The sequence below is a fragment of the Ischnura elegans genome, chromosome 3 (assembly GCF_921293095.1).
Source record: "Ischnura elegans chromosome 3, ioIscEleg1.1, whole genome shotgun sequence".
NCBI classification, from domain to species: domain Eukaryota; kingdom Metazoa; phylum Arthropoda; class Insecta; order Odonata; family Coenagrionidae; genus Ischnura; species Ischnura elegans.
This window is the reverse complement of record NC_060248.1, coordinates 7,670,218-7,697,128: the sequence shown is the minus strand read 5'-3', so window position 1 is coordinate 7,697,128 and position 26,911 is coordinate 7,670,218. Positions and strand designations below refer to the sequence as shown.

General features: G+C 37.6%; 1 long non-coding RNA gene across 1 annotated transcript; it reads right to left on the bottom strand.

Annotated features, from left to right (window-relative positions):
- Positions 1–12,385: 12,385 nt before the first annotated feature.
- Positions 12,386–14,448, bottom strand: LOC124154947. The gene is made up of 3 exons (XR_006864055.1): positions 14,331–14,448; positions 13,813–13,909; positions 12,386–12,822 (listed from the first exon to the last, which is right to left on the bottom strand). It is a non-coding gene; the product is annotated as an uncharacterized LOC124154947 (long non-coding RNA).
- Between the last annotated feature and the right edge of the window lie 12,463 nt (positions 14,449–26,911).

The window sequence follows — 26,911 nt, the reverse complement described above, 5'->3', positions numbered from 1 at the left end:
TAAAGAATACTATTCTGGTCAGCAATTAATGATCGTAGATAAGTTCTTTTTAATTGCGGCTGGAAATCTATGAAATGCTTCTAGCTTTATTGTTAGAACGGGTGCAACAGTTGTTTGACTTGGATCATCCTCTGAAGAGGCAAATTCCCGATTCCTTGTTGTCATTAACTCGACAAGCCCATCGCACTATGCATGGAGAGTTATTCCGTACTTATGAATTTGGGTTCGAAGTCGGATGACGTCAGAGATATCGAAATACGTTCATTGTTTGGGAGTTCAATTAGTGTCCCCTTTATAATAAATTGCACCATACTACTGACTGGAAAGCAGTTATTTACTGGAGATTGAGTTGATGGTAGCATTTTTAATAGTTCTTATATTCCACTTAGGAGCTTGGAAATTTTTGAGAATTTTCAAAATAGTTTGTCTAAGGTAATTTTTGATTGAACTCAATTTGTAACGAATCGGGGAAAAAATATCAAGTTGAGATGTTGTTAAAGCTCAATCAGGCAAAGCCATAGCCTTTTCTTGCTATTTTTCTTTTTGCGTAAAGCGTAAAATTTGTGGTCAATGCGAGACTGATTCTCTTGAAGTGTGACCTTTGGTTTCATTAACTTTTTCCCAAACCGCGCGCGAATATCGCCTTCTTATTAGGGATATCTCTCACAGGAACAGTTCATTTTCATCGAGCAACGAATGATTCGTTGAACGATTCTCTTAAAGATCCAACAGCCCTCAGAATGCGATAAATTTCTTTCGCAAATTCAAAGTAACTCCCCCACCCCAACCCAGGTATAACCACGTAAAATACTTCACCTCGCCACTCCAAGAATATCCTTGTCCGCTGCCCTCGAATCTAATTCATACGGGTATCGACTATAAGTCTCTCTAAGGGACAATTTCACTAATTTACTCCATCATCAGAAAAGGTCTATCCGTGGTATTCTTCAGTATTCTCTTTGTGCTTAGAATTCTCCTCCGTCTCCCGAGGGACGGTACAAAAAGCATCGCTCTGCTTGTTAGGTGACGTTCATTTCGTGGAAATGGTTAGTTAATTCTTACCAAATGCCGAGGCAATTAATTTTTTCGCCGATATTTGAGTGGGGGATCCTCAAAGCGGCCTCTAGATTTCCCATCACCCACCGCATGTTAAACTTGGTTTGAAAATTTTCCACTCGCGTCGCTAACGGGCAAATTGGTCTGAATTTCACGGAGAAGTGAGCCATAATCGGGGTTGCTAACCAAATTTTAATATTCCAATTGACGAATGATATCAAACAAATAACTTTTCCCTTCTATGTTTCGCTATTTCAAAATTAAAATGGGGAAAAATATTGGAAAAACGAAGATTTGGTATTATTAAATGATAATACTGACGATTGCAAAAGTTAAGTGGTACCTATTGAGGATAGAGTCAGGGGCGCCGACTTATAAAAAATATTGGGGGAGCCCATATCGGAGGTCTTGCCCCAGGAAGACGTAAAATTCAGTGTGTCGCAGCACCGAAACACTATCTAATTCACACCACTTGATTCAGTTAACCTGCTTAACCTTATAATTATTTGTTTCAATACACATTGTTGAATTTATTTTAAAAGGTAACTATCGTCAAACATGGGAAATAAAAAGAACAAATATATTTATGTGATTTCACAAAGTATAATTTAACTTAATTATTTTCTTGAATTATTGAGGGGGCGGAGTCGGCGCCACTGGATAGTTCGTTTAAATTGCATAGCTTCATAGAGACATCCTACAAAGTGGAGTCGTCTACCTTTGTTTAGTACGCCGTTAATGGCGAAATGTTTTTAAGCACGTCAGGCGTCAGTCATGTTTTTTTTTTAGGCGTCATGACGAGTGGAGTGTTCATTTTCCAAGTAGCAGCCGAGAGAAATGGAAAATTCGTCGGAAATAAACACTTTTTGCTTCTACAAATATGAAGTCGGGGTTTTCGTTTTAATATCGACATTCTCATCGTTGCCACGCTTCAAATGCTCGTAGCTTGGTTCATGCATCTCATGCATGCTCTTCCTGAATCCCGAAAGGTGTTTACACTTTCAATAAAACTTCAAAAGAAAATCACGACATAGATGGCTAAGTTCTAACCACACGTATCTCAAATTCGGCCGGTTTGAGATAGGTATGTTAAACAAAGTTTAATAACATTAAAAAATAAAATACAAGCAAAAATCAACTCTTGTTTGCAAATGAACGCTCCTTTTTCAGTTTTATGACCTTTTGGTTTTTAATTTTAGTGTAAAAGTAAAAGAAATTAATCGTATTTTTAGATGTCCCGAAAAGTTGCTAATTTTGAGATAACTGATGTTAGAACTTAGCCATCGATATATTACCGTGTGCTCGTAAGACTCAATTGAGGGGGCGTTTAGCCTAACAAAAGCGAAACCGGCTTTTCTCAAATTGGAAGCGTATTCGTCGGCTCCACTAGGATATGGAGTAGTGTTGAGAAAGGCCATCCAGACGACTCTGGAGTCGCTCTGAATTTGATGCCGCGTTGTGGAAATAGATTAAAAAGGTAACAACGAAAGTCAACCTTCAATGGGAAGGGCCTATTTTATGCATAGCTTCAGATAACATTGCACTTTAAAGCAGAAATAAGCAGAAAAATGAACGCAAACAAAATTAAAACTTTATCGCCATCATAAATAATGATAATAAAATAATTTCTACCAACCTATCTTTTCAGTAAGGCCTGTTTAAGAATCTTTCAACTGCATTTGTGTATTGTGTGTATTGGGATAAGTAAAAGAGGTACGAACGACAGACCGTTCGATAGAAACGGAACACGATTAGTAAATTTTATCAAATCAAATTTGGCTGACTATGTAGAGTTTGATAATTGTCACCAAACAAGCAAGCACCTTCGTAAAATTAATCATAAGAAAGTTACCAACTCTAAATCGTGTTGTATTAAGTCAGTTATTTTTACCAAAATCTCTGGTACAATAGACCAAATTATGAAATGTAGAAATGTTAGATGAAATATATCAAGAGCGTTTGGTAAAATAAATAAAGTGCTTAATAAAAATACATTAATTTGGAGTATATTTAAGACCTATCACACCAGTTTCATAATTTTAATGAAATATTTTTTCCTTGTGGTGTCAATTTGCTCCAATGATATACGACTTATTTTAAGAGTTTCAATGACTTATTTTCTAAAACGCGCATTTTCGTACCATGCATTATGAGCAAAACGTATTTAATGTGAACAGGGTGGAAAATTAGTGTCGTCATTGTGATGATTGTGTCTTCCATCACCACGCGGTAGAGCCTTCTCTTCACTATAACACGCTCATTACAAGTTGTTCATAGCTAGTGTTAATAGTCTTTAAATTGCGCTATTTCTGCAATATTTTTCTTCCAATACGATGATCACTATTAAATGTTGCGCTTGGAAGTAATTGGAAATATTTTAACGTGGTTCTTGAATGACAAGTCATACCACCCATGGGCCTAAAAAATACAATCTCGAATAGATGACGAAGTGGTCATGCCAGCACAATTAAGCGCACTTCTTTTGCAAGGTATGAAAAATACTCTGTAGGATCGAGCGAGGTCTTCTCATACGACGGTCAGAAAGCGTCTTGAACCCTTTGGAAAAGAAGTCGGTTCGAGTCGCGATTTCTATGGCCAGTTGCCCATGACGACGGGAGACCCTCTTCTCTATATACCTTCCGTCCATATAAAACCTTTCAATCAATGTACAAAGGCTAAGGAGAGGTCCTGGTGAGGGAAGATGGGCAGTGGCTGGTCAGCGCATAATTTCACCAGGTGTAGTTCTATGCTACTATTAACTTGCGGGTAGGGTACTGAAATTGAAAATTTTCATATTGCAATAAAGCTCCATATTGCTTAAAAAAAAGGTGGAAAAGATATTTTGAAGTACTCCAAGCTGAGATCACAAGATTCATCACTAGTAATTTATGGATATCGAAAAAACCACATGCCACTCTCGATCAGTGGTGGATAAATATGGGGGGGGGGGAGCCCCCCCTTTCGGGTCCTCCTGCATTGGCGAGCATTGCAGAACCACAGTTAGGGATTTTTTGTATCATTTGTCTTGTATATTTGTACAATCGGTTTCATTACAAATTTTTAAACTTTGCATGTGACTTGATTAGTTTTTTTATTACGATAAAAGTAAAGGTAGATCAAGGTATCTTTTATGCCCTCCCCCCCTCCGAGTTTTTTTTTCTGTATCCGCTATTGCTCTGAATAGGCCGCTTGTAATAGTTAATTTCCTTTCTTCGATGAGCGATAAATTGTTTTCTCCCGTTGATAATAAATAGATTCCCTAATATTAATAAGAGATATTTAAGATAACTGTCCGGGGGCTTTGTGCTTATTAAAATGTCTACGCTATAAATAATACCGAATACATTTGTGATATTAAATTATTCCTGGCTTTTCTTAGTGCATGTGCTCGCAGGAAAATATATCCGCAGTTCAAGAAGCAAAGAGTACAATGACTTATTCATGGACGTTATCCTCAGGCGCACGTGATGCGTAGAGTATGTTATGTCTGGGGATCAAATACACAAGAGAACAATCTTCCACACTTCTATGCGATACACTTCCTTTTTTCTCGGAAAAGGCAAATGGCCTTCTCTGTTCGCTCAGCTACTTCTTACGGTGTTGAGATATATGGCGGAACAAAAATTGTATCTTCATCCGTTGTAGCTCTATGTAATAATAGTATATATTATCTCAACACCATATATTCTAATTTTAAGTACACCGGAACAAGCCACGGTGATAACTTTTACGGGAGTCACCCGCAAAGTGAACACCTCTTCGTGTTCAAAGTTCGGGATTTGCTCTCCGGCTGTGGCGCTGTGCGCACGACTTGTACTGCTCGTGGTACCATATGCTCAGCAGTCCAGCAACACCTGTCCCAGTCGTGGCCACAAATATCCACTGACGGGGATGACGCATCGGTAGCTGAAATGGCTAAAGCACTCGACCAGAAAGCTGGGGATCCGGGTTCGAATCCTGGTCAAGGCGAATGATTTTTTTCTCTGTGGATTTATCGCACACCGTTTATATCTCAGTTGTTGAGATAATTATTCGCGTAAAAGTGAGAATGCAATATTTGGACAAAATTAAAAGTACTCTGATGGGTCTGAAATTTGGTTTCTGGAAGTGTCACGTGGTGTAAAGTCGATAAATTACATTTCAAAAATGAATCTTTGACCCCAAATGCCCCGAAACATGGAAGCATAGAGGCAGTTGGCAACTCTTTAATGCATGGAAATTTTAGTCTTTCGACAGTTTTTCCTAGGGTTTAAGACTTTTTTGGAGGGGGTTGATTCAATGACTTTTTGACCTCTCTAGTTCACCTAAACCGTAAAATCTTCTACAAGTGAGTCAGTCAGTGATCGGAAGTGGATTTTACAGCATATAGATATAATAACATGGAAATTACTTCCATCGATACAATTTGAATCCTAAATTTTAAACTGGAAAAGTAACTTCTTTCTCTTACGTGCTATTATTAAGTTAGCGCCGAGATATGTCGTTAACGTTAGTGTTGAGACATTGAGAGCGTTCACATTAGATTTCCACCCCAGATTCCCATTTGCGCCGAAAATAGAAAAAGCCGTTTAAAATTTCTAATCTTATTATAATAATTTCTGAAAAGTCTAATTTAAAAAGCAGTATGACTTCCGAAACGTTCATTATAATTTTTACCCGTGACCGAGAGGAATTCAATCATGAGACTCATATACTCCTGCTCGGCATCTGGTAGGCCTTCGGTGTATTTTAAGAGACTTGAGTAGGTACAATAGAATATTAGATAGTAGCAAAAAGTGAGTTTATTTCCTAACTCGGAGGAAAGTGGATGGTGCCACCGAAAATTTAACTATGCGAGTCTTTTTATCTTTAATTGCCTTTTACTGAATGTGGGATATTTTCGTGTTATACACCTCATCAAGAAACATCTTGAAGTATCGATAGTAAAAATGTGTGCTTATGAGTTCGATCTTAATCCTAAATTTCTACCCAACACTTAGCTTTGAATGCGTGGAGTGGCTTTAGAATCTCACTGCCTCTTAAGGAGTCCTATGTGACTGAATGCTCATACCTCAATTTGCCTCCGCCCAAACATTTTTTAACATTGCAATGATAAACTTATAGTACTCCTTTCCAAAGCTTTTATCAGACCTGTCGTGGAACACGTGGCGCTAGCTGTATCATAATGCCCTAAGAGCATCTCATTCATGAGGCGTACCTTACATCCGATCCTCATGTTGTGCGAAAGGAAAGCAGGTATAATATGAAATCAATAATATCGAACCTCTCATCCACTGATTATGATGGCTTCGCAGCAACGCTGCCAGGAGGGAAGCAAAGCATAAGCCACGGCCCTTCATTGAAATCATACTTCCTGGGGAATGTGCGATCCTCAAGGCCGAAAAGAGGAAGATCTACACAGCCCCACAGATCATCAGTGACGACATCTACAATCAGGACATAGAACTACCAATATAAGCGTCTATTCGACCTGTGATCCCCCCCCCCTTAATCACTCCCTCTGAGGTGGAGGAAAAAGAACAAGAGAAAGAAGAACTTACAATAAGTTCACCCCCCTATCCCAAATAGTGACAACGATTCATTACCGTGACAGTGAAAGACTACAGACGACTTATTAAATTATTTATATTCAGTAGATTCAATCTATTCATGTTTATATTATCTAAATGTTATCTATTATTACTATCGATATATAGTATATCCTTGGTATATCCCATCTATATACAGCCCTTGTGGTGACTGACTGATGGATACAAATTCCCGACCACTTCTAGAAGTCCTGGAGAGCTGAAATTTGGCACGCATGCGGGGAACCCGAAATGATCCGGAGAAAAAATCCGAAAACCGGAAGTTTCCACCACGTGTCGTCGCTAGGACGACAAAATGGCCGAAATCGCACTTTTTCCGGGAACCCTCTTTCGGTTTTAATTTTACTGCGCGGGAATGGTGTGTGCCATACAGATCGCTACTGCATTTCCTGAAAGCTGATGAACGTGGGCACGTAATTACGTAATGTTGTTAATTTCGTTTTAAGAAAATTGCAGCCAAAATGGCGTCCAAAAATTCGTTTTTCTATTAAAATTTCATAACTTCCGCTCCCTTCGACTTAATTTAAGGTATAGGATAACGAAAATGATTATTATATATGCTTATAACATCGTCTACGAAATGTAGGTAACAATTTTCTTTCGTCGTACTTGGTTACTCAGAAAAAAAATAAAATATTCCGAAAATCACCGAAAATTACGTTTTCCGAAAGATTAACACAAGATTATGTCAATTTTAACCTGACCGATTTCTTTCAAACTTTGTAGTTACATACACTTATTTATTGTCTTTCAGAAAACATGAACGTTTAATAAATGATTTAATGTATTGAACCGCGAAAAAATAAAAATGGCGGGCACTACTCACTTTTTTTGGGGACTGGTTTTCTTTTTATTGTATTACTCTCGAAATATAGATGTCATAGGGCACACTTCTGTTAAATATGACAGTAAATGAATGTGACCATATAGTATTGTCATCTTGAAACCCCCCGAAACCCCCAAAAAATTAAAATTAGCACATAAGTAGCCTTTTCGGGTACTTTTAGTCACAATTCCGCCCTTTTTCCAAGCTTTACCAGTCATCGCTACGGAATTGATGTGGACGATTGATGACCGCTGGCAGTAAAAACCTATAAACCCCCGGTAAACCCTCATACACCCCCCCAAAAAATAAAATGTTGCGTATAAGTCTACTTTTTGGGTACTTTTCGTGACTATTCCACCGCCCCCAACGACTCATCACCACGGAATTTATGTAAATGGATGGTGACCGCCAGGAGTACACACATTTAAACCCCCGGTGTCCCCCTGAAATCTCTCCCAAACGTAAAATGTGTCATTTAGTCTCCTATTTGGGTACTTCTCGCAAACATTACGCCACACTACCCGTCTCCTCTGAGGTCTAGATCCGGAATATTTGGTGAGGGCGAGCAACCGTAAACCATACGAGAAAAAATACTAGAAACCCCCGATCACCTCCTGGAACATCGCTAAAAAAATTAATGAATTTTAAAGTCGCCTTTCCGAGTAGTTTTCGTCACAATTTAACCGGTGCCCCTACCACTTATTAAAACCCCCGAAAACCCCGTGAAACCTCCCAATAAATTTCTAATAAATCGCCTCTCCAGGTGAAAGAATCGTCAGACCACTGTTCCGGACCCCTAGGACTTATCGGCACGGAATTTATGAGAACGATTTGTGACCACTGGTTTAACACAAGTATAAACCCCCCGGTATTCCGTTGGAACCCCCGCAAAAAATGAAAAACGTGCCATTAAGTCTTCTTTTATGGGTACTTGTCGGCACTATTACTCCGCATTGCACTACCCTTTACAATCATCGCTACGTGATCACTGTGGACGATTAGTGACCGCATGCATGCCACATTAAAACCCCCGAATCCCCCTGGGCACCCCTCTCGGTGGAGAAGAGCATTAATGAGGACTAAGCGGAGCAGCCGCGGGGGGCTCCTCGACCCCAAGGCGGCGAAGCCGCCCCACAACGATGAACGGCTAAGCCGTTCCGAGGAGTGACTGGCGTAGGCGAGGGGGAGCTTCAGTAACCCTCGGGAGGCGAAGCCGCCCTGACGTTCAAGCGGCGCAGCCGCTGTAGACTCCACCCATCTCAACTCACACTCAACCCCTGGGCGGCGAAGCCGCCCTCCAGCGAGGAACGGCGAAGCCGTTTCGAGGAATGAGTGGGGCGCCTCCCTACCCCCTGGCCGGCGAAGCCGGCCCCTAGCTGAGGTGAGATTATTCGAACTTTAAAAGTCTTCGAGCGACCACAAATGTAGACGGCGAAGCCGGAACCGGGGTTCTTAAGGGGCGGAGCCCCTTAACGAGCGCGCGGAGCGTGCGAGTTGAAATATTATATACTTCATCGTTCCGTGGTGGCCAAACGGTGGTTTCATGGGTTTCCTGCCGTCATTAGGGTGAATGGTGGGCTGATACAACTCCCATACCAGCGTAAACCCAGTAGTGCCGAAGTGACTACAGCCTAAACAGATCCTCGAATATATATTTTTTATTTTGATAGCGTTATATATTTTATGTAAATCCGCGGAATAAACTTAGTTGAAGTTATACAATTATTTCATATCCCGCACCATCAAATGATATTATTTACAGCTAATGGGCTAGAATACCCCTTACAATTTCCTCTAGCCATTGGTAAGAATAGCCACTTTTGACTAGAAATATTCATTCAAAGACGTGTATTTCATTCTCAAGTAATAAATTTTCTTCGGCAATCTGTGAAAATCAATTTTCTATATTTTAAATTTTCATTTTTTTATCATTAAATTTGAAACTGAGTTTTTTTGCAAGTTTTTATGCTATCTTTTCAGTAATCCTGTAAAAAAAGTCTATCACGTTTACGAATTCATACGGAAGTTTCATAATTTGATAACTAAATTTCGAGTTTTAGCATTGCCCGGCAGTAGTTTATGATTAATGATATAATTATGTACTTTCACACTTTCATTTGATACCATTTCAGAACCGTTATCCTTGGGAATTCATTTATGATTTTGTTTGTTACTTTTACTTTGTTAGTGTTGTATATTTTATGTAAATGTTAATCCTTGGAATAAACTTTGTTGAACTCATCCGACTAATTCATAATCCTCACAATTAAAAGGTATTGTTCCCAGCTAATCCGCTATAATACCCCTTAAAATTTCCTCCAGCCGTTTGTGACTACGACTAATTATATTCAATTCAATAAATTCATTTCATTCTAACGAAGTAAATTTTCTGCGGGAACAGCGAAACAATCTTTGAAAATAAATTTGTGCCAATTAAGTATTAAATTTTTAGACAAGTTTTGAGATTGGATTCTTAATTTCATAATCAACTGGATAATTAAGCAACACACCTTTTTGCTTTTTGAGCACCTGTTGAACAATTATATTCAGGTCTGAGATGATCAGTACAGGCTGATGACTTACATCAAGTTAACGCTTCGGCAAGTGAGTGGTCAAGGAACAAATTCAATTTTATCTCGTATAAATAAATTTTATAAACTGCTCAGTTTTCATAGTATTCTTTTCTAAAAAAATGAATTTATTTTATTTTTTTTTTTTTTTACGAGCCATAGTTACGTCAAAATCAATTTCCTAAAAATTTCCTGGAAGGGGGCGGGGGCTATAATGAGCTCCAGCCGAGGGAGGGTCCCTAATCAACCCAGTCCACCCCTGAATGTAGGTACAGCAAACCTGGTTTCGTTATCGGTACACCACATTATATATAGACCATTTATTGGTCTATGCCGTAGCTGTCTGCTTGTCAAGGGGAATACCGTGCCTCACGGATGTGTTACGTGTAAACCAGTTCCACCACAAAGCCATGTTCTCAGAGCGAACTTCGGGATGGGTTGACCGGCAATCGGGAGATCCGGGTTCGAATCCCGTCTGAGTCAACTATTTTTTCATGGCGAACTTGATCCGTTGGTTTAAATCCCTTGATACGTATTTTGTTATTTTGATCAATGCCACCATTCTTTTATATGGAACGTATTTTTCTCTGAGCCCGTAAAAAACCCTGCATGTGAAATATTTCATATGATTAACGATATTGATTCCATCTCTGCAAAAATAGGGTTTGACACCTAGATTTCCCGGATACTTTAGCGACCATTAACCATCGTCTAACCGTTAAAGGTTAACTGGGTGATAAGAGGGTTCTGTGGACCTTCCCATCAACTTTGGCAACCTAAAATCAACCTTCTGTAGACCTATTCAATGACTTTGGCAACCTAAAATCCTATGGTTAGTCATGTTGTTTGTTTAGATAGTGCGGAACAAGCCTCATAGACATTTGGGCCATGCATAACCCTTGGAGGTCAACAATACCGATGTGTGGACTATACCATTATCTTGAGCACCCTTACAAATTTAAGGTTCGACACCTTAGTAGCCAAGCCTCCCTTTTGCCATTCCTTTGACATTGGTAGTGACCACGCCTATGGCCTCGTTAATGCTACGGATGGTTTTTTGCTAATAAAAGTAGTGCCATCGTTTTCCCAACGAATGAACCTAGAATATCACTTTTTTCCGAAACAGATTTTTTTATCCCGACCTTTTTTTGCACGAAAAAGCATAAGCACGTTTTAGCAAGACTTTAAAAAAATTTACTTTTGGACCCACATTATGAGGTCAAAAATATTTTCCCTTATGCTATGCATTTTTTAACTTAAATATATCAGCCAAAGATATTATTACATTTCATCTATAAAATGACTCAAATAACCGTAAAATATTGATATTTTCGGCCAAAATCATCACAATAAATGCATGAAAAATAATTGCTGCTATTGCATTCATTAGAAAACAAACATCTTTTGGCAAAAAATAAATTGATAAAGCGCAGAACTTCAAATATTTAATGATAAATGCTAATTATTCGTATACTTACAAAAAATAGTTTACATAAAGGTAATAAAATAATTATTGATATACTGTAGCTTATACAGAAACTATACTCATATAGAATACATAAATAATAAACAATCAGCTAAAAATCATTTTTATAAACGTATTTTAGGACAAGAATATGCATTTGACATGCAAAAATGTGAATATCACTTTATTTTTAAGCATAATATATCATAACATTTTCAATACATATTAATAAAGAAAGTTTTTTAGAACAGTGAAAATAAGTATATCACTGAAACCTTCATTGAAATAAAATCAAATGATGAATAAATTAAGACAATAAATACATTTCAAATTAGTTTAATTCCTTAAAAAAAGACAGCAATATTTATTCAACAGATAATAGCAATGAGATAATAAAAAAATATCACCAAAAATTAGTGCAATACCTAGGAACAGCAATAGCTAAAAAAGGTATATAATAATTAAATAAGTGATATTATCATAAAATATATTTCAAGCGAAGGAACTAAAATAATATACAATGGAAACAAAGCAAATAGAACAAATTACACGAAGAAAAATAGGAGAAAATTCTTCACCTCCCGAATACTTGGAACATCCACAGAAATAGACACTAGATACCACACTGCTTTAGCCAGAGTAAAGTCTTATGTCACAATTCAATCAGGGTTCAATATCTATAACTCATTCACCTCGATAATTGAATTGTATAGACTTTCCTCTGTTTATCCCCCTCCCCACGTAGAGGGAGCAGTTTGGATTTGAGGGGGAGGGAGGGTGGGGAGGGATTTTTAGTGAAAGGAAAGGACAGTTAGTGTTAGCATTACTACTAACACTACTATTATTAATACTACTACTACTACAAGCATACAAACTCACTCACTCATACCAAACAACATTCACACACCTACGACACACCCCCGTGATAATCTAAAGTGGGTACCCATCATCGCAACGATCCCCTGAGATCGCAAACAAAACGGACCTAAGTTCCTGCCCCTAGTTAAGCCACCTAAGTACGAAGTTAGTGCTATCTAATTAAACCCTGGTAGATAAGCTACGCATGCCGGCTATCTAAGAATCTAATTTCCTACTCTCCTACCTATATTCCCCCAAAGCTGTAAAAAAACACATTACAATAAATAAATTACAATAAAGCACACAACAATAAAAAAGAACACTTAAATAGTCCACAGTTCACTGAATAATGCAGCAGGAGCCCAGGCCTTTTGCTTCTTCAGTTTCTTCAATCTTCGCCTCTTGAGGGATCCTTCGGAGCACCTCTTCTCCAGGTAATACAGCATTTTGCAGAGTCACCTGTTGCAATAAGAACAATCACTTGTACTAACGATGCAACTAAATACAGAATAGAGGTTTCCCCTCTGCATGAAAAAATAAATATGAATCAAGAATTACTAAAGAGAGAGAGAGAGAGGTTAAGCCAGCTCTTGATGAGGCAGTTAAAATAATTCATTTTCCAATGCATTCAAAATGATATATTTGATGGTAATTGGAATAAATTGGTTCCTGATATAAGTAAAAAGAATTTGCAAGTGCAATATGTTCTAGCAAATGGTCTACTGTATAATTTGCTTCATCGATTTCTTTAAAAAGACGCGAAGTGATAATTTTACGTTTTAATGAAATGTAGTGCTACACTGGATTACAAAATAGACTTTAAAGTGGCAGTGTGGTACTAATTAATTGAATTTATGAATAAATGGGGGTAGACCTTTTTCACATTAACGCCACACGAAAAAATTCTGTAATACCAAAAAACTACTCAGAAAAATCATAGAATTTTTAAATATTAAATAAAAACGAAGGAACTAAGAATATAAAATTAATCGATAAGCATAAAGAGAAATAAGAACAAACATCATCGCAAAACTTAAATGAAGGATTACAAATAGTTCAAGAAATACAATGACTCTAATCGAAAACAACAACGAAAAAGCTTCCTTCATGATCAATTTTCGAAAAAATAATCACATCAAAGAACGTGGTTAAGGGGACTCTCTCGAACTCTGGGGCGATCTTTTTAATGCTAGGCGATTCTATAAAGAAAATTAGCCTATTATTCCTGGGTCGTAAATTTTGATATAGAAATGGAAAGGCAGTAAGCAAGGAAGCAAGTATGCAAAACGTATTTACTTACACTGAGTAAAACTTGTATATGAATTAAATGTATCTGAAAAGGGACTTACTTTTACTTTATGTATGAACAGGATAATATTTTTGATTATCATGTGAAGGGTCAAAACATGTGCATAAGTTGAAAAGAAAATAAATAAAATCCATTCCTACCTCTTGCATGACTGGCCCAATCCGTTTTGAAGTCTTCACAACCCACAGCAATTCTGCTTCTCCCAAAGTTGAACTCAATTTCGGGAAGGAGTCACAGCTACAAAGAGAAGAATGCGTTTATTAACATAAATTCAACATTGCAAAAGCGAAAAGACTGAGCAAAGAGCTGTTAAAAATCGAATGCTTGAGGCAGTTACTTAAAATAATAAGTATGGCCATTAGCACGAGGATTTTATAGGCATTTATAATAAATCGTTACTTGGACAAAGTTTACTGAGTAAGATATTCTCACTCACTCACTGTTTATTGCAAAGGTATTTTGGTTAAAATATTTTTCTAAAATCTTCCCATCAACGTTAAAAAGTAACTGGAAGTGTTAAAAATTAATGGAAAAAGGTGCTAGCTCGAAATAAAATGATTTTCACTTAAAAATTCCTCGTTTACTCAAGTGATTTCACAAAATTGATAAGATTTCAAATATAAAAATGAGGTACATATGAATGTGAATATAATCTTACTGTGACGTGATGGTGCCATGAATTTATGTTCTTCATGAATCGGAGAAGCATGCTTTATGGATCCTCTTCGACCGTTGTCTTCTGCTCTTCGTATCCGGGGATGACTTGAGCCTGGGGAGAGGTAGGATTAGTAGGCACATGCAAAAATAAAAAAACCCTTGCACTAAAAATCCCCAAAGCCTCGCATATAATCGCCTAGCCTTACGTTACGCAAATTAATCGGCCCTAAAAGCCCAAATCAAAGCTAACACTCGCATTATCTTCTTGTCTTGGTCCTCTTCTACCGTTGTTTTCTGACTTCTTTTCTTCAAATCCAGAGATGACTTTGCTGTCCTCTTCTACTGATGTCTTCTGTTCTTCAAATCCTGGGGAGAGGTAGGATTAGTAGGCACATGCAAAAATTAAAAAAAAACCCTTGCACTAAAAATCCCCAAAGCCTCGCATGCACTCCACGACAACATACAGGGGGTATCTTTGCACTTCCCATGTGAAAGTCCCATTCCTGTACGCTGCAATGGGTTAGCGTACATACTAAACCTTGGTTCAAAAGGCTAAAGTTAACGCACGCATATAATCGCCTAGCCTTACGTTACGCAAATTAATCGGCCCAAACAGCCCAAATCAAAACTAACGCACGCATTATCTTCTTGTCTTGGTCCTCTTCTACTGATGTCTTCTGACTTCTTTTCTTCAAATCCAGAGATGACTAAGCTGTCCTCTTCTACTGATGTCTTCTGCTCTTCAAAACCTGAGGAGAGGTAGGATTAGTAGGCACATGCAGAAATAAAAAAAAAACCCTTGCACTAAAAATCCCCAAAGCCTCGCATGCACTCCACGACAACATACAGGGGGTATCTTTGCACTTAAACCAAGTGAAAGTCCCATTCCTGTACGCTGCAATGGGTTAGCGTACATACTAAACCTTGGTTCAAAAGGCTAAAGTTAACGCACGCATATAATCGCCTAGCCTTACGTTACGCAAATTAATCGGCCCAAACAGCCCAAATCAAAACTAACGCACGCATTATCTTCTTGTCTTGGTCCTCTTCTACTGATGTCTTCTGACTTCTTTTCTTCAAATCCAGAGATGACTAAGCTGTCCTCTTCTACTGATGTCTTCTGCTCTTCAAAACCTGAGGAGAGGTAGGATTAGTAGGCACATGCAGAAATAAAAAAAAAACCCTTGCACTAAAAATCCCCAAAGCCTCGCATGCACTCCACGACAACATACGTATCTTTGCACTTAAACCAAGTGAAAGTCCCATTCCTGTACGCTGCAATGGATTAGCGTACATACTCAACCTTGGTTCAAAAGGCTAAAGTTAACGCACGCATATAATCGCCTAGCCTTACGTTACGCAAATTAATCGGCCCAAACAGCCCAAATCAAAACTAACGCACGCATTATCTTCTTGTCTTGGTCCTCTTCTACTGATGTCTTCTGACTTCTTTTCTTCAAATCCAGCGATGACTTGATTCTGTGGAGAGGTAGGATTAGTATGCACATGCAAAAATATACAGTCGCAAAAACAAAACCAAAAAAGAAGGGGCAAAACACAAAATATGGACATATCACACTCACACAAGCACACACACACCCCTACCTACGTTTGAGCTCATAATCTAAATAAACCATACTAAAGGTTTACTATAAGGCCTTTTATTTTAGTATTCATTTGGGGACCATACCTTTAGCGCTATTTTCATCGTTTTCTTTACCATGTTCTTGGTCAATGACCTTGTGATTTTTTTATTCACGTGATCTGGTACCAGTTTTTATTACCTCTCATTTGTTGCAACAATTTTTTACCCTCCGAGTCTATTCTGACTCTTTGCATTTTGTTCATTCGATTGACGTCACCACCGATAGAGATCTCATGTACCTTTGTACCTTGATTCATACCATGTGTTATTTGTATGTAAATGTGTTTGTATGTGTAAAAGACGAATACATGTACACCCAGGGCATTGCACAAAAATAACAATCATCAGCCATAAAATCAAAGCGATGAAGAGCCTATCACTCCCCCCCCCCTCCATGAAGCTGTATTTCTTCCTTAAAAATCTTTTCGGCCGACGATATGGATTTCTTCATCTGGTGAGTTCACTTTTCGTTGCTTCGAAGACACTTTTTCTGTACCCTTTCATTCTGTAAAGAAGAGAAAAGAGAATTCAGGTTAGTTTGCAAATTCGACATCACCCATGAGAACACGATCGCATTAAATGAAAACTTCGCTCAGAAGATTGTTATTACGCCAAAAGAAAAAAATACGGAATGTAATAAATGATATTCATCCAGTACGTATAGAGAAATGACCAGGATATATCAAATAAATATAGTTTTTTATATATTAATTGAAATTAGGTCAATATCTAACATATTCAATGGATGAAGTTTCATTCCCTTTGGCAGATTGTGAATTTTGAGCAAATACTCATTGTACATGAGCGAATTAGAGGTCATACGAAAAATATAAAATTTACTATAGCGTCATGTTCTTTTAATATTCCCATACATTTATCTTCTCCTCTCTGACCAGCTTAATTAACAAACATTCAAGCCACATAATTGCAAAATAATAGAATAAGTGTCGAAAAATAGTTGTTAAATTAATCGTAAAATGATTACCATATTCGAAGGGCTTGGTTTATATTCAAAGTTGCTTTGATACTCGCGAAAAATAAGATTATCCGCTGTGCTTGAGTAAACATACCCTTCAAAGACTATATAAAGGCATTAAAATTACTACTCATTGCATAAACGATGGAAGAATGAGTAGTTAAAGTTACGAATCCAAAATTAGTAATGAAAATATTCCATTACATTCCATAAGTGCTCATCTAATGGGAATAAAATGTTCAAAAAATTTCATTCCGCTAAAAGTAGAATTTGAAGTTCCACTACAGGGTTAATATAATTGGGGAAAATGTGCTGGGAGATCGTTTTCTTACGTCTTTAAATTATACATCATTTCATTGATTAAGTCACACAATGTAAATGATATAATCAACGCCTTAGGCTTTATAGCTCATTGTTGTATGCATAAATTAAAAACAGTATGGTTATAACAGTATGATAGCAGCTTTATAAAAGCGATACATACGCTACATATTGATAAACACCGAACTTTCTGCTCACTTTCAAACGGACGAAATCAACAACAAGGATGAAAAATGAATTAATCTTTAGAATTAACCGACGGTAAAAATTGTCGATAACCCAACCCAACTCTAATAAAAAATACAGGAGAAAAGATGTTGAACCAGCTGCACAAAATCAATAGCGAAATGTATTCGATAAATGAGATACCTAATGACTTCGAGAGGAATACTCTGGAATAAGGTTCAGGGTTTGCGTGGTGGGAGTCGGAGGGGGTATTTGGTCACTTTCCATCCAGGTACGAATGCAGGTCATCGCATTCGGAATAAATGAGTCAAATGAGCTCCTAATCCCGCTCTCGAAATGAGAAGAAATTGCTCGTTCTATTGTACAAACCAAAGCTGGAAAGCAAAATTCATCGTGCAAAGCCGAGAAGAACAAGAATGCAGGAAAAAATAGAGCCTGTTTCAATTTAAAATGAACGAACGCTTTAGTGAGGAAAACATCGCCAGTTGGAAGAAGTGAAATTTCATGCCCTGTGAATGTCGAAAAGAGAATCGGAATGAACATGCATTGCAGAATAGTAGGAAAGCATAGTTTCAGACCTCTTCGCTCACCGCGAGTCATGAAATAGCCGACAGTTAATACTCGTAAATCTCAGCAACAACGTTTCCATTTATTTTGAAAATTAATCCAGAAGAAAAATATTCCATTGTTAATTCCAAAGATACTTGATAGTGAGTCAATTGTTTTGCAGCGTGAAAATCTCCCATTTGGAAAATTTCCATCGTCCTCGGAATTGAAAATTAAGATATTGTATTGAAGTTCAATTGGGAAGATCTTTAAACACACTGATTCCCTATGGAAGAGGGGCATTGAAAATGACAACAGCAGAGAAATAAAAGGTTTAAAAATGTGGTGCTTCATAAGAATAATGAGGATCAAATTGATCGACCGAGTAAGAAATGCGGAAGTCCTAAGCAGAGCAGGAGAGAAGAGAATGAAAACCTTTGGTAAGAAGACGGAACAACTTAATAGGACACATCTTGAAACATGATGGCCTGATGAAGACAATCTTCGAGGGACAATTGGATGGACAAGAATTACATCGTGTAAAATGTGGGGAAGTGACGATAGAAAAAAGAACAAAAAAGTAAATAAGCATGTGAAATAGAAGAAATAATTAGGTGCGAAATGATTAGCCGACAGGATAAATAAGCGGAAAGTTTCGTCAATCTTATGGTAGGATTGTTGATCAGTGATGATGATTCGGTATGATTCATTAACAATAAAACCAAATGTAACTAAAAAAATAGTGGATTCACAGTATAATAATTTTAATATATAGTAATTATTTATTTCTAACCTTTATATTTAACTAATGGAACGCAAAAAGACGTCTCTAGAAGTCTAATCATCTGGCAGTTAACTTATCTGTCCACACACGTGAGTATAGTTGTAATAATCTTGGTCGTATACGCGTTTTTTGCCAAATAAAAATGTTTCTACGATACTGAGAGTGTCGCATCGTTTTTGAGTAGGGAAACAAACAAACGGCGAACTTTCGCTCTGCATGTTTTTTCAGGGGGATGAATAGGCTATTTGAGAATGAGAATCGACAAAACCAAGGGAATATTCGACCCAATTTTCAACCAATCAGAACGCACGCCGGCTGAAAGCAATTCGAAAATAGGACGGTGTGAATGACCATCTAATCTGAAAACCTAATATTCCAAGGGATGGAAAGAATCAATCTTGTGGTTCCGGCTTCTTGAATTTTGAATCAGGAACCAACTTTACTAAAAGATTAAGTTAAAAATATTTGCTAATGTTGTCAACTTAGCCGGCACTAAGGAGATAAGTTGCTCTCCTTGAGCTGTTGGAAAGATGAGGAGATCTTTATTTGAAGAAAGCTCGCCAAACAAGAAAATGAAGCTTGTAAATGCTCATCTCTGTGGGTCAATGAAAGGAAAATCATTTGGATGGGCATATTGCTGACGATGAATGACTATTCCAGATATATATTAAGATATTTCCTCAAGAGTAATGCTGATGTGTTGGAGGTATTTAAAAAATTCGGATTGTCTGTTGAGAATCAGATACATGAAACCATAAAATTTCTATTCCATAGATCGAATCTGTAGTAAATATACTTTTTTGTAGTTGAGACATTTTTTCCATCAACAAAGTAGATACATTTGACTCAAGAAAAAAGTTACCATTGTACATATTACTGACTAAATTTAAAAAATAATGATTCTATTTATTTTAGCAAATTCATTTCATTTGTTTCTAAACAGATTCATTCACTGAGAGGAAATCAGCAGACGTGGCAATGACGCTATTACCGTTTCCTTACGTTAAATTACTTTCAAATCTCCGTCGAGCTCCTACTCTTATCGTTGGTATCGACAGCACTCAATGATTAACCACATAGATTATTATTTGGAATCATTTTGATAACCCTAGATCATGCGAAATGTTTATTATTCTATCGATAATCATAGTAATCAAATTTCTAATATTTTGTCCCGAAAAAATGTGGGAATTTATGAGATCAAATATACAAACGCTCTCCTCTAGTTAGTGTGCTAACCACAATTAGCTCTGTGGACCAGGCGCAGATAAATTTGGATATGAGCTCTTTAACCCTAAATAATCCCACGGCAATTAAGAATTATAAATTTATGACCGAATCCATTCCTTCAACGTTTCAATAAGTTTGAGCAATCATACTTACTCAAATATGTCTATTTGGAAATCTTAGGGTCTCGCCCTCTGATTTCACTACTTGCAATGTAAGCAGAACATTATACCGGCTCATTCACCTGACCCAAACCCAATACCGAATCCATGGGGAATTACGACAAAGGAATGACCATCGAAGGGCGCAAAAACAATGGAGGTACTAGAGGCGCATGTCCACGCTTATGGAATGCATTTTGGCATTATGTACGCGCGAAATTAGTTACATCAATGCCTAAACGATTTCAGAAAAACTTAGAGAAAGTGAGTGACCAAAATAAAGTTTGAAGACATTCATTTTGGTCATTTCGATAAGAAGTGATTGTGTCAACGCTGATAGTCAACATTTAAAAACATCGTTAAAAATTCAATAATAGCTTTCCTTGAGTCAACTGTGTCTACTGTATTGATTTAAAAAATGCCTCTTTTAAAATAATGAAAAAAATCATTGCTCCAAACTCGAACCTTCCCAGAACTTCACCGCTACTACCGCGCACAGTATACATGTAACTCTATTCCTATCGAAACTACTTGGCTAAGAGCCACGTAATAGCAATGCACAAAAGGTGAGTCCAAATATGAATCTAACGAGGAAAAACTTCTCCACGGAGCACATAAGATAACACTCCGAAGGCATAGAGTGTGTGTGGACGTGAGTTTCCTCAGTGCATTCCATCCGCTAGTCTTAATTTCGATAGGAATAGCCATTAGCTCTTGGAGTTTGACATTGAGACCTTCGGTAGTCCCGGTCACGTCCGAGGCTACCCTCGTCGGCTCTTGGTACCGTGAGGGCAAAGGATGCTTCATGAGCCAACCTTCTGAGTTTTCACCGACCCGGCCCCATCAGTTAAATAGGGCTCGTGGGTGTTTACGTATAATTGAACACGATAGTACAAGTGTGGAGCCAGAGTCCCTGCCTAAGTCTTTATCTTCTAAGAAAATGGGTTAGAGGGTGCAAGATAAGCACAGGCAAGAGTTAAATTCCCTGAAGGCAAATGTGACTTAGGCACTCCTATATTTATCCATAGGTTAGAAAGCAGAGTAAAATAAATGGGTACTTAAGTTAAAAAGTGATAGTTGGGGTAATGTGATTAGATGCAAGGAGGTTAGTGGACAAAGGTTTTACTCAAAAATATGGCGTGGATTCCTTTGATTCTTTTCCCCAGTGGTTAGGTACTCAACGTTGACGGTGCCCATCAGCCCACTTTGACTGGGATACGGAAAATAAGGACATTAAGATGGCATACATAAATAGGGCACTGTATGAAGACGTGTACATATGATGCAACCAGAGGGTATGATAATTTCAGGGGAAGTGAAGGTATACAAGTTAAAAAAGGCATTGTATGGTCTAAAACAATCGTCTTAAGTATGGAATGAAGAATTACATTCTGTTCTGCATCAATTAAATTAAAAGAAAAGTGACTCTGTGTTTGAAAAATCGCAAGAGGGAACTGCATTCTTGTTTTTGCGATGTTTGTTGATATTATTTCCGTTTTTAGAAATGATTGTTTCGAAAGGGAGATGCATAAAAGTATAAAAATCTTTGAATTGAAAGACCTCGGAATAGTAAAAATGTCCTTGGTGTGAGAGTAACAAGAACAAGTGATGGCATATTACAATATCGAAGCAAGTGCCTACATTAATGAAGTGTATAAAAATTTCAAATGTCAGGCTGTGAACCAGTTGTTGCACCTACGTCAACGCGAACGAAATTATCAATTGACAAATGTGATACTTATTTCCCTTATCAGTGTTCATAAAATGGATGCTTGATGCATATTGCTATTTGCACTCTACTGATTTTGCTTCTGGTGCTAAGGTGTTATGCCAACATAATAACTGTTACATTGATAAATACTCAAAAGGTACAAAGATATTGGTGCGCTATTTAAAGGGGAGTTATGGTTACTGTTTATTTAAAAAAAGAAACCATTCAATGCTTAATATGTACGGCCTATTGAAAACTGTTGCAGCTTGCGATATCTTTGCTGTGTTTCAGTTGAATATTCAAGTGATATTGCTCGCGATAGAAGGACGCCAACTAATATTCCTTCCATCACAAGAAGGGAGAGGACAGCAGCTCTTCTTCATATACATAAAGGCGCAAGCTGAAGTGAACAGTAAGGCGACACATTTTTCTCTACAGGCGTCATAATTTCATCTATTTAACGGCTAAATTACTGCGACGCAGAAAACTAGGGGCAAGCACCACAATTATCCCATTAAGTCACATCCACTAAACTCGTTTCAATTATTAAGGTATCACCTTTAGTGAAATACGCCTTAGTTAATCGAAAACATTCGCTCATTTTAATTTCAGGGCGATGACTATACGAAGGAGCACATTGATCAAATGTGATACATTTTCTTGAAGATGGGAAAATGAAACGAGAGAACGCTTCGAAGTTGCAGAAGGCCAGAAAAACTGAAGGTGAAAATTCTAAGAATGATCCTAGACGCACTAAGATTCAGCGAAATAAAATAGGGAAGTGCACTAATTTTTTTTTATTGCTGAATTTGAAAGTTTAGCCTAAAAAAGAAACATTAGTATAGTCACTTTTATTTTCTGCATCTGGGGTATGCACTTTAAAACGTTTTGAAAGTCGGAAAATTTCATGTTGCGCTGAAACACAGTGCCTCCATCTTGATTGAGATGTGACGTCACAAGGCAGTAGTCACCAGTGGAGTATCGCTGAATTCCGTCGCCTTCTTTAGCGCGGCGAGAGTTTCCGGGAATCGGTGGAGTTTGCTTCCTAAAAATGTCGTCTAGTACCGAAAACATGAATTCAAAATAGAATTATAAATGATTTTTTGTTCCAAATTTCATCTCGACGTCGAAACAAAAGCCTGGAGAAGATATTCATTCCCGTGCCTTAAGCACAAGCTATACGGAATAAATGGTTCAAGGCTGCTCCTGACTCTTACCTATCGATGATATTCTGTTTTGAAGATCATTTGAAGGTATTGTAAGATCAAATTGATATTTATATTATAATAATTTACTTAATAGGTACCTCAGTCACATCAGAAAGTGTGTTGAGTCAAAATATAGCATCTTCCGCGTAGACCTACGTAATTTATAAACTGAAAGTAGTTTGGTTAAAGAATTATGGCGCGACTGTTTTTTTACACGACCGGGCAAAATGCGTACTTTGCCCATGATATGTGCATATATGATAACAAACGATTTTTGTTAAAGTTAATCTTTATTTGTTGAAATTAGTACATTTATAGGTGATACAGATATAAAGGTACACGGCAGGTCGCGCGGCGTAATTTGTACTCCACTGGTGACGGGTTCATCTTGCTGATCCAAAAAATTAGCTACAATACCTCGAACTTTGAAAACTCGCAATATAGGCAGTCAAAGTACATTGTAAGAATACACGAGACCATTATAGCCCAGAATGTACGTACAATGTCGAAATCCTTGGTTTTCAAAGATTGACGTATTTTATACGCCAGCGCGCCCGGTCTAGGGTTATCAACTTTTATTTCATCCTATTTGTTAGTTGAAATTATATTTCAGAATGGTTCTTTTAGCACTGCTACTGAGGTAAACTGGTAGGTACTGAGTACAAGGTACTGAGGTATGTACTGAGTAAGTAAACTCCCTTTGGAGTAATGTGAATTACAAGTGTTCGAGATATATGGCATTTTATATTCGCTTTGTGTTCTTATTAATTATGCCTGTACGCATATTGTTGCTTGCCGCGAGCCTTTAATGGTATGTGCTCTTGCAAGAGTGGTTTTCATTTTTAATGTGGAAGTTGGTCAGTATAAGCAAAGAAAAAATTAACATTTTAGCGCACACCAACCCTTGTAGTCATCGTATCTCTGCGTTTGTAATGACACTGCTAAAATACCTAAACGCCATAACGATGATAAAAAAATTGTCTCATGTCAATGATTGCTGCAATTATAATTAATGATAAACTTGATGCCGTATGATCACAATGAAGACAACAAAAAATAATGCCATGACGCAGTCTTGAACCACGGTCCTTCGGGTGAGATCTACCCTTTGAATCTTGCACGCTACCACTACCCCAACCGACCCATTCAGATGAGGTGGACATTTTGAATTTATATATATAACTTGTAAAAAGAAACGCATGAAAATTAATTAATTACAGCCTAACTAACGCCCTAATTGAAAAAGATGCAGCAAGGTACGCGGTCTCCCCTTGTTAGCCTTAACGTCTCGCATTTCTATGGAGCGTCGAACCTGTCCTCCTTATTAAGTAACCATAAATACATAAAAGTTTGGTATACCATTTATAAATCGTTGGAATTTTCCTTCTCCCAACCAAGATTATATTTTCTTGAACCCATCCTGGACAGCGAACCATTGCAACAACCAGCCAGCTCGGAAATAAGGCTAACATCCCATGATTCTAGTTGCGAAGGGCGAACGTTCCGGCCGGCGTGAATACATACGCAACGAATAAGTCTTGCAGCAAACGTCTGAAATAGGTTTATTAATTTGACTCGGTTCTTACAAAAAAAGTTTTGGCATGATAAACGGCATTGTGTCAAAATATACCCAGCGAAAAATAAATGCCATGATGCATTTATTAAAGATTCAATGTGCTATTCGTACTACCCTTTCCAAACTTGAAGTTGACACGTAAATGAATATTAATATATTACGCAATGATGAAGTCGTTTACTCAAAAGAGAAGCAGCCACATATATATTCTGAAGATATTTTATGACAGCAAAAAACGGATACCCTCAAATTCTGAAGATTTTCTATGCAATAATAGTGGTAGAACTAAACGGTGTAGAAGCTGCCTTCTGCTACTGCCTTGTGACGTCACGGCCAATATTCAACATGGACACCCGTTTTCGCGGCCTTTGAATTTTTCCATATTTCAGACGGTCATCTCGAATAAAGTATTCACTATTAGGATTTAAACTGTGGTTTTACGACATTATGTTATTCTGAACTCTAATTTAAAAAATGTGTTTGGTGCATTTGAAACACTAGTGCACTTCCCTATGGCCTGAAATGGGAGACTTATGGAATGGAAGCAACAAAATAATACGCACAAGATCGCTGAACGGTAGTGATTAAGTGGGCATGTTGCAAAGAAAGAGTGCAGATTACAAAGCTACCCAAAGCCAATTGAAAGATTGGTAATGGCCAAGATATAAACCAAAACCCTTGACTACAGCAACTCCGAAGGTTCGTAAGCCTACACGGAATTGCTAGGAGATTCAGAAGAGGAGCAAGTCTATCAAGATACCTCAGAAATAATCAAGCAGGTAAGAGGAGAAGAAAATGTAATCATCCTCGGTGAAAGTAATTCTGTCATCAGCGAAGATCATGACGGGAGAATAGCCGGTAAACAGTAATGAAGCAAGCAAAATTGAAGATCGACACGAAGCACAAGCTAGTGGTTGCGAACACAGCATTAAATAATCACAGCCGAAGAAGATACACAAGGTAAATAGCAGTAGACATGAGAAAATTTGTAGTTGACTAAATCCTAGCAAAAAAAGATTCAGTAACTAGGAAGATGACGGGAAAAGTTACTTTAGTGGCCGACCGACAGTGGCGGCTTTAACTTAAATGAGATGTAATGTCACCAAAAATAATAACAGAAAATGAAGCATAAAGCGGTTAAAACATTCGGCAAGTAGCAAAATTAAAGGAAACTCGGATTCAAGTGTAAATTTAGGAAGCAGAGGAGAACAAACTAGCATCGGATATGACCGAGAAATCAGAAGAAGGCAAAGGAAGTAGTTAAAGGAGTCATTTGCATACCAATAATCATCAAAACGGATCACGCCAAAAGACTTAGATTACGTTGAAGGCACTGCGAGAATGCGATAACTGAGGAATGATAAATAAGAATAAGGAACGAGATTATTCTTAAAGCGAGAGAGGCCAGAGAAACGTGGAAGTGAGGGTGATACAATTAGGACATAAGTATGAAGAAGCCAGCATTAGGAGCGGACTGAGCCTAGGCATTGATATTTCTATCGTAATTTTCAAGGTTAGTAACTAAAAATGCGGCGATTAAATCAAAGGGAAGCCATTAGGAGGCTTCATGGCATGAATATCCTCAAGCAAAAATTGTCAGAGGCTCAAGAAAAATTAGAAATATTCTAGTAAAGATGGGTAGGAAAAATATCAATGCCACCTGAAAATCATCATAAAATATTACAATGTAGCAAACGACAGGAAATCAAGAATAGCATAAAACTAGGAAATAAAACATTGGAAGAGGTCGATCAGTTACAATATTAGGGAAGCAGTATAACCAGCGATGGAAGAAAAAAGAAATAATCAGTAGAATATCCCAGGCGAAGAGAACATTTCAAACAAATAAGGGATCAACTCAATTGAAGAAGTAGAGAATTTGAGTATATAAAGAAAGGAAACAATAACTTAGAATTTACAATTTGAGCATGCATCTCCATGGCAGTGATTCATGGACAATGACAGAAAAGGAGAAAATGCTGGTTATTCGGCCATGTGAAAATTAAATGGATCGTCCGATTGAGAAATGCGGAATTCCCCAGAAGAGTGGGGAAAGAATAGTGAAAACTTAGTAGAAAACAGATTATTGTAAACGGACACATTTCGAAGCACTTATCTTGGTGGCCTGATTAAGTCAATTCTCGATAGACAAGAAGACCACAGTGGAAAAGGAAGGCCTCGGATATCGTGTATACACGGAATCAGAAATGAATGAGTATTTAAGAGATTCCATTTGACTCC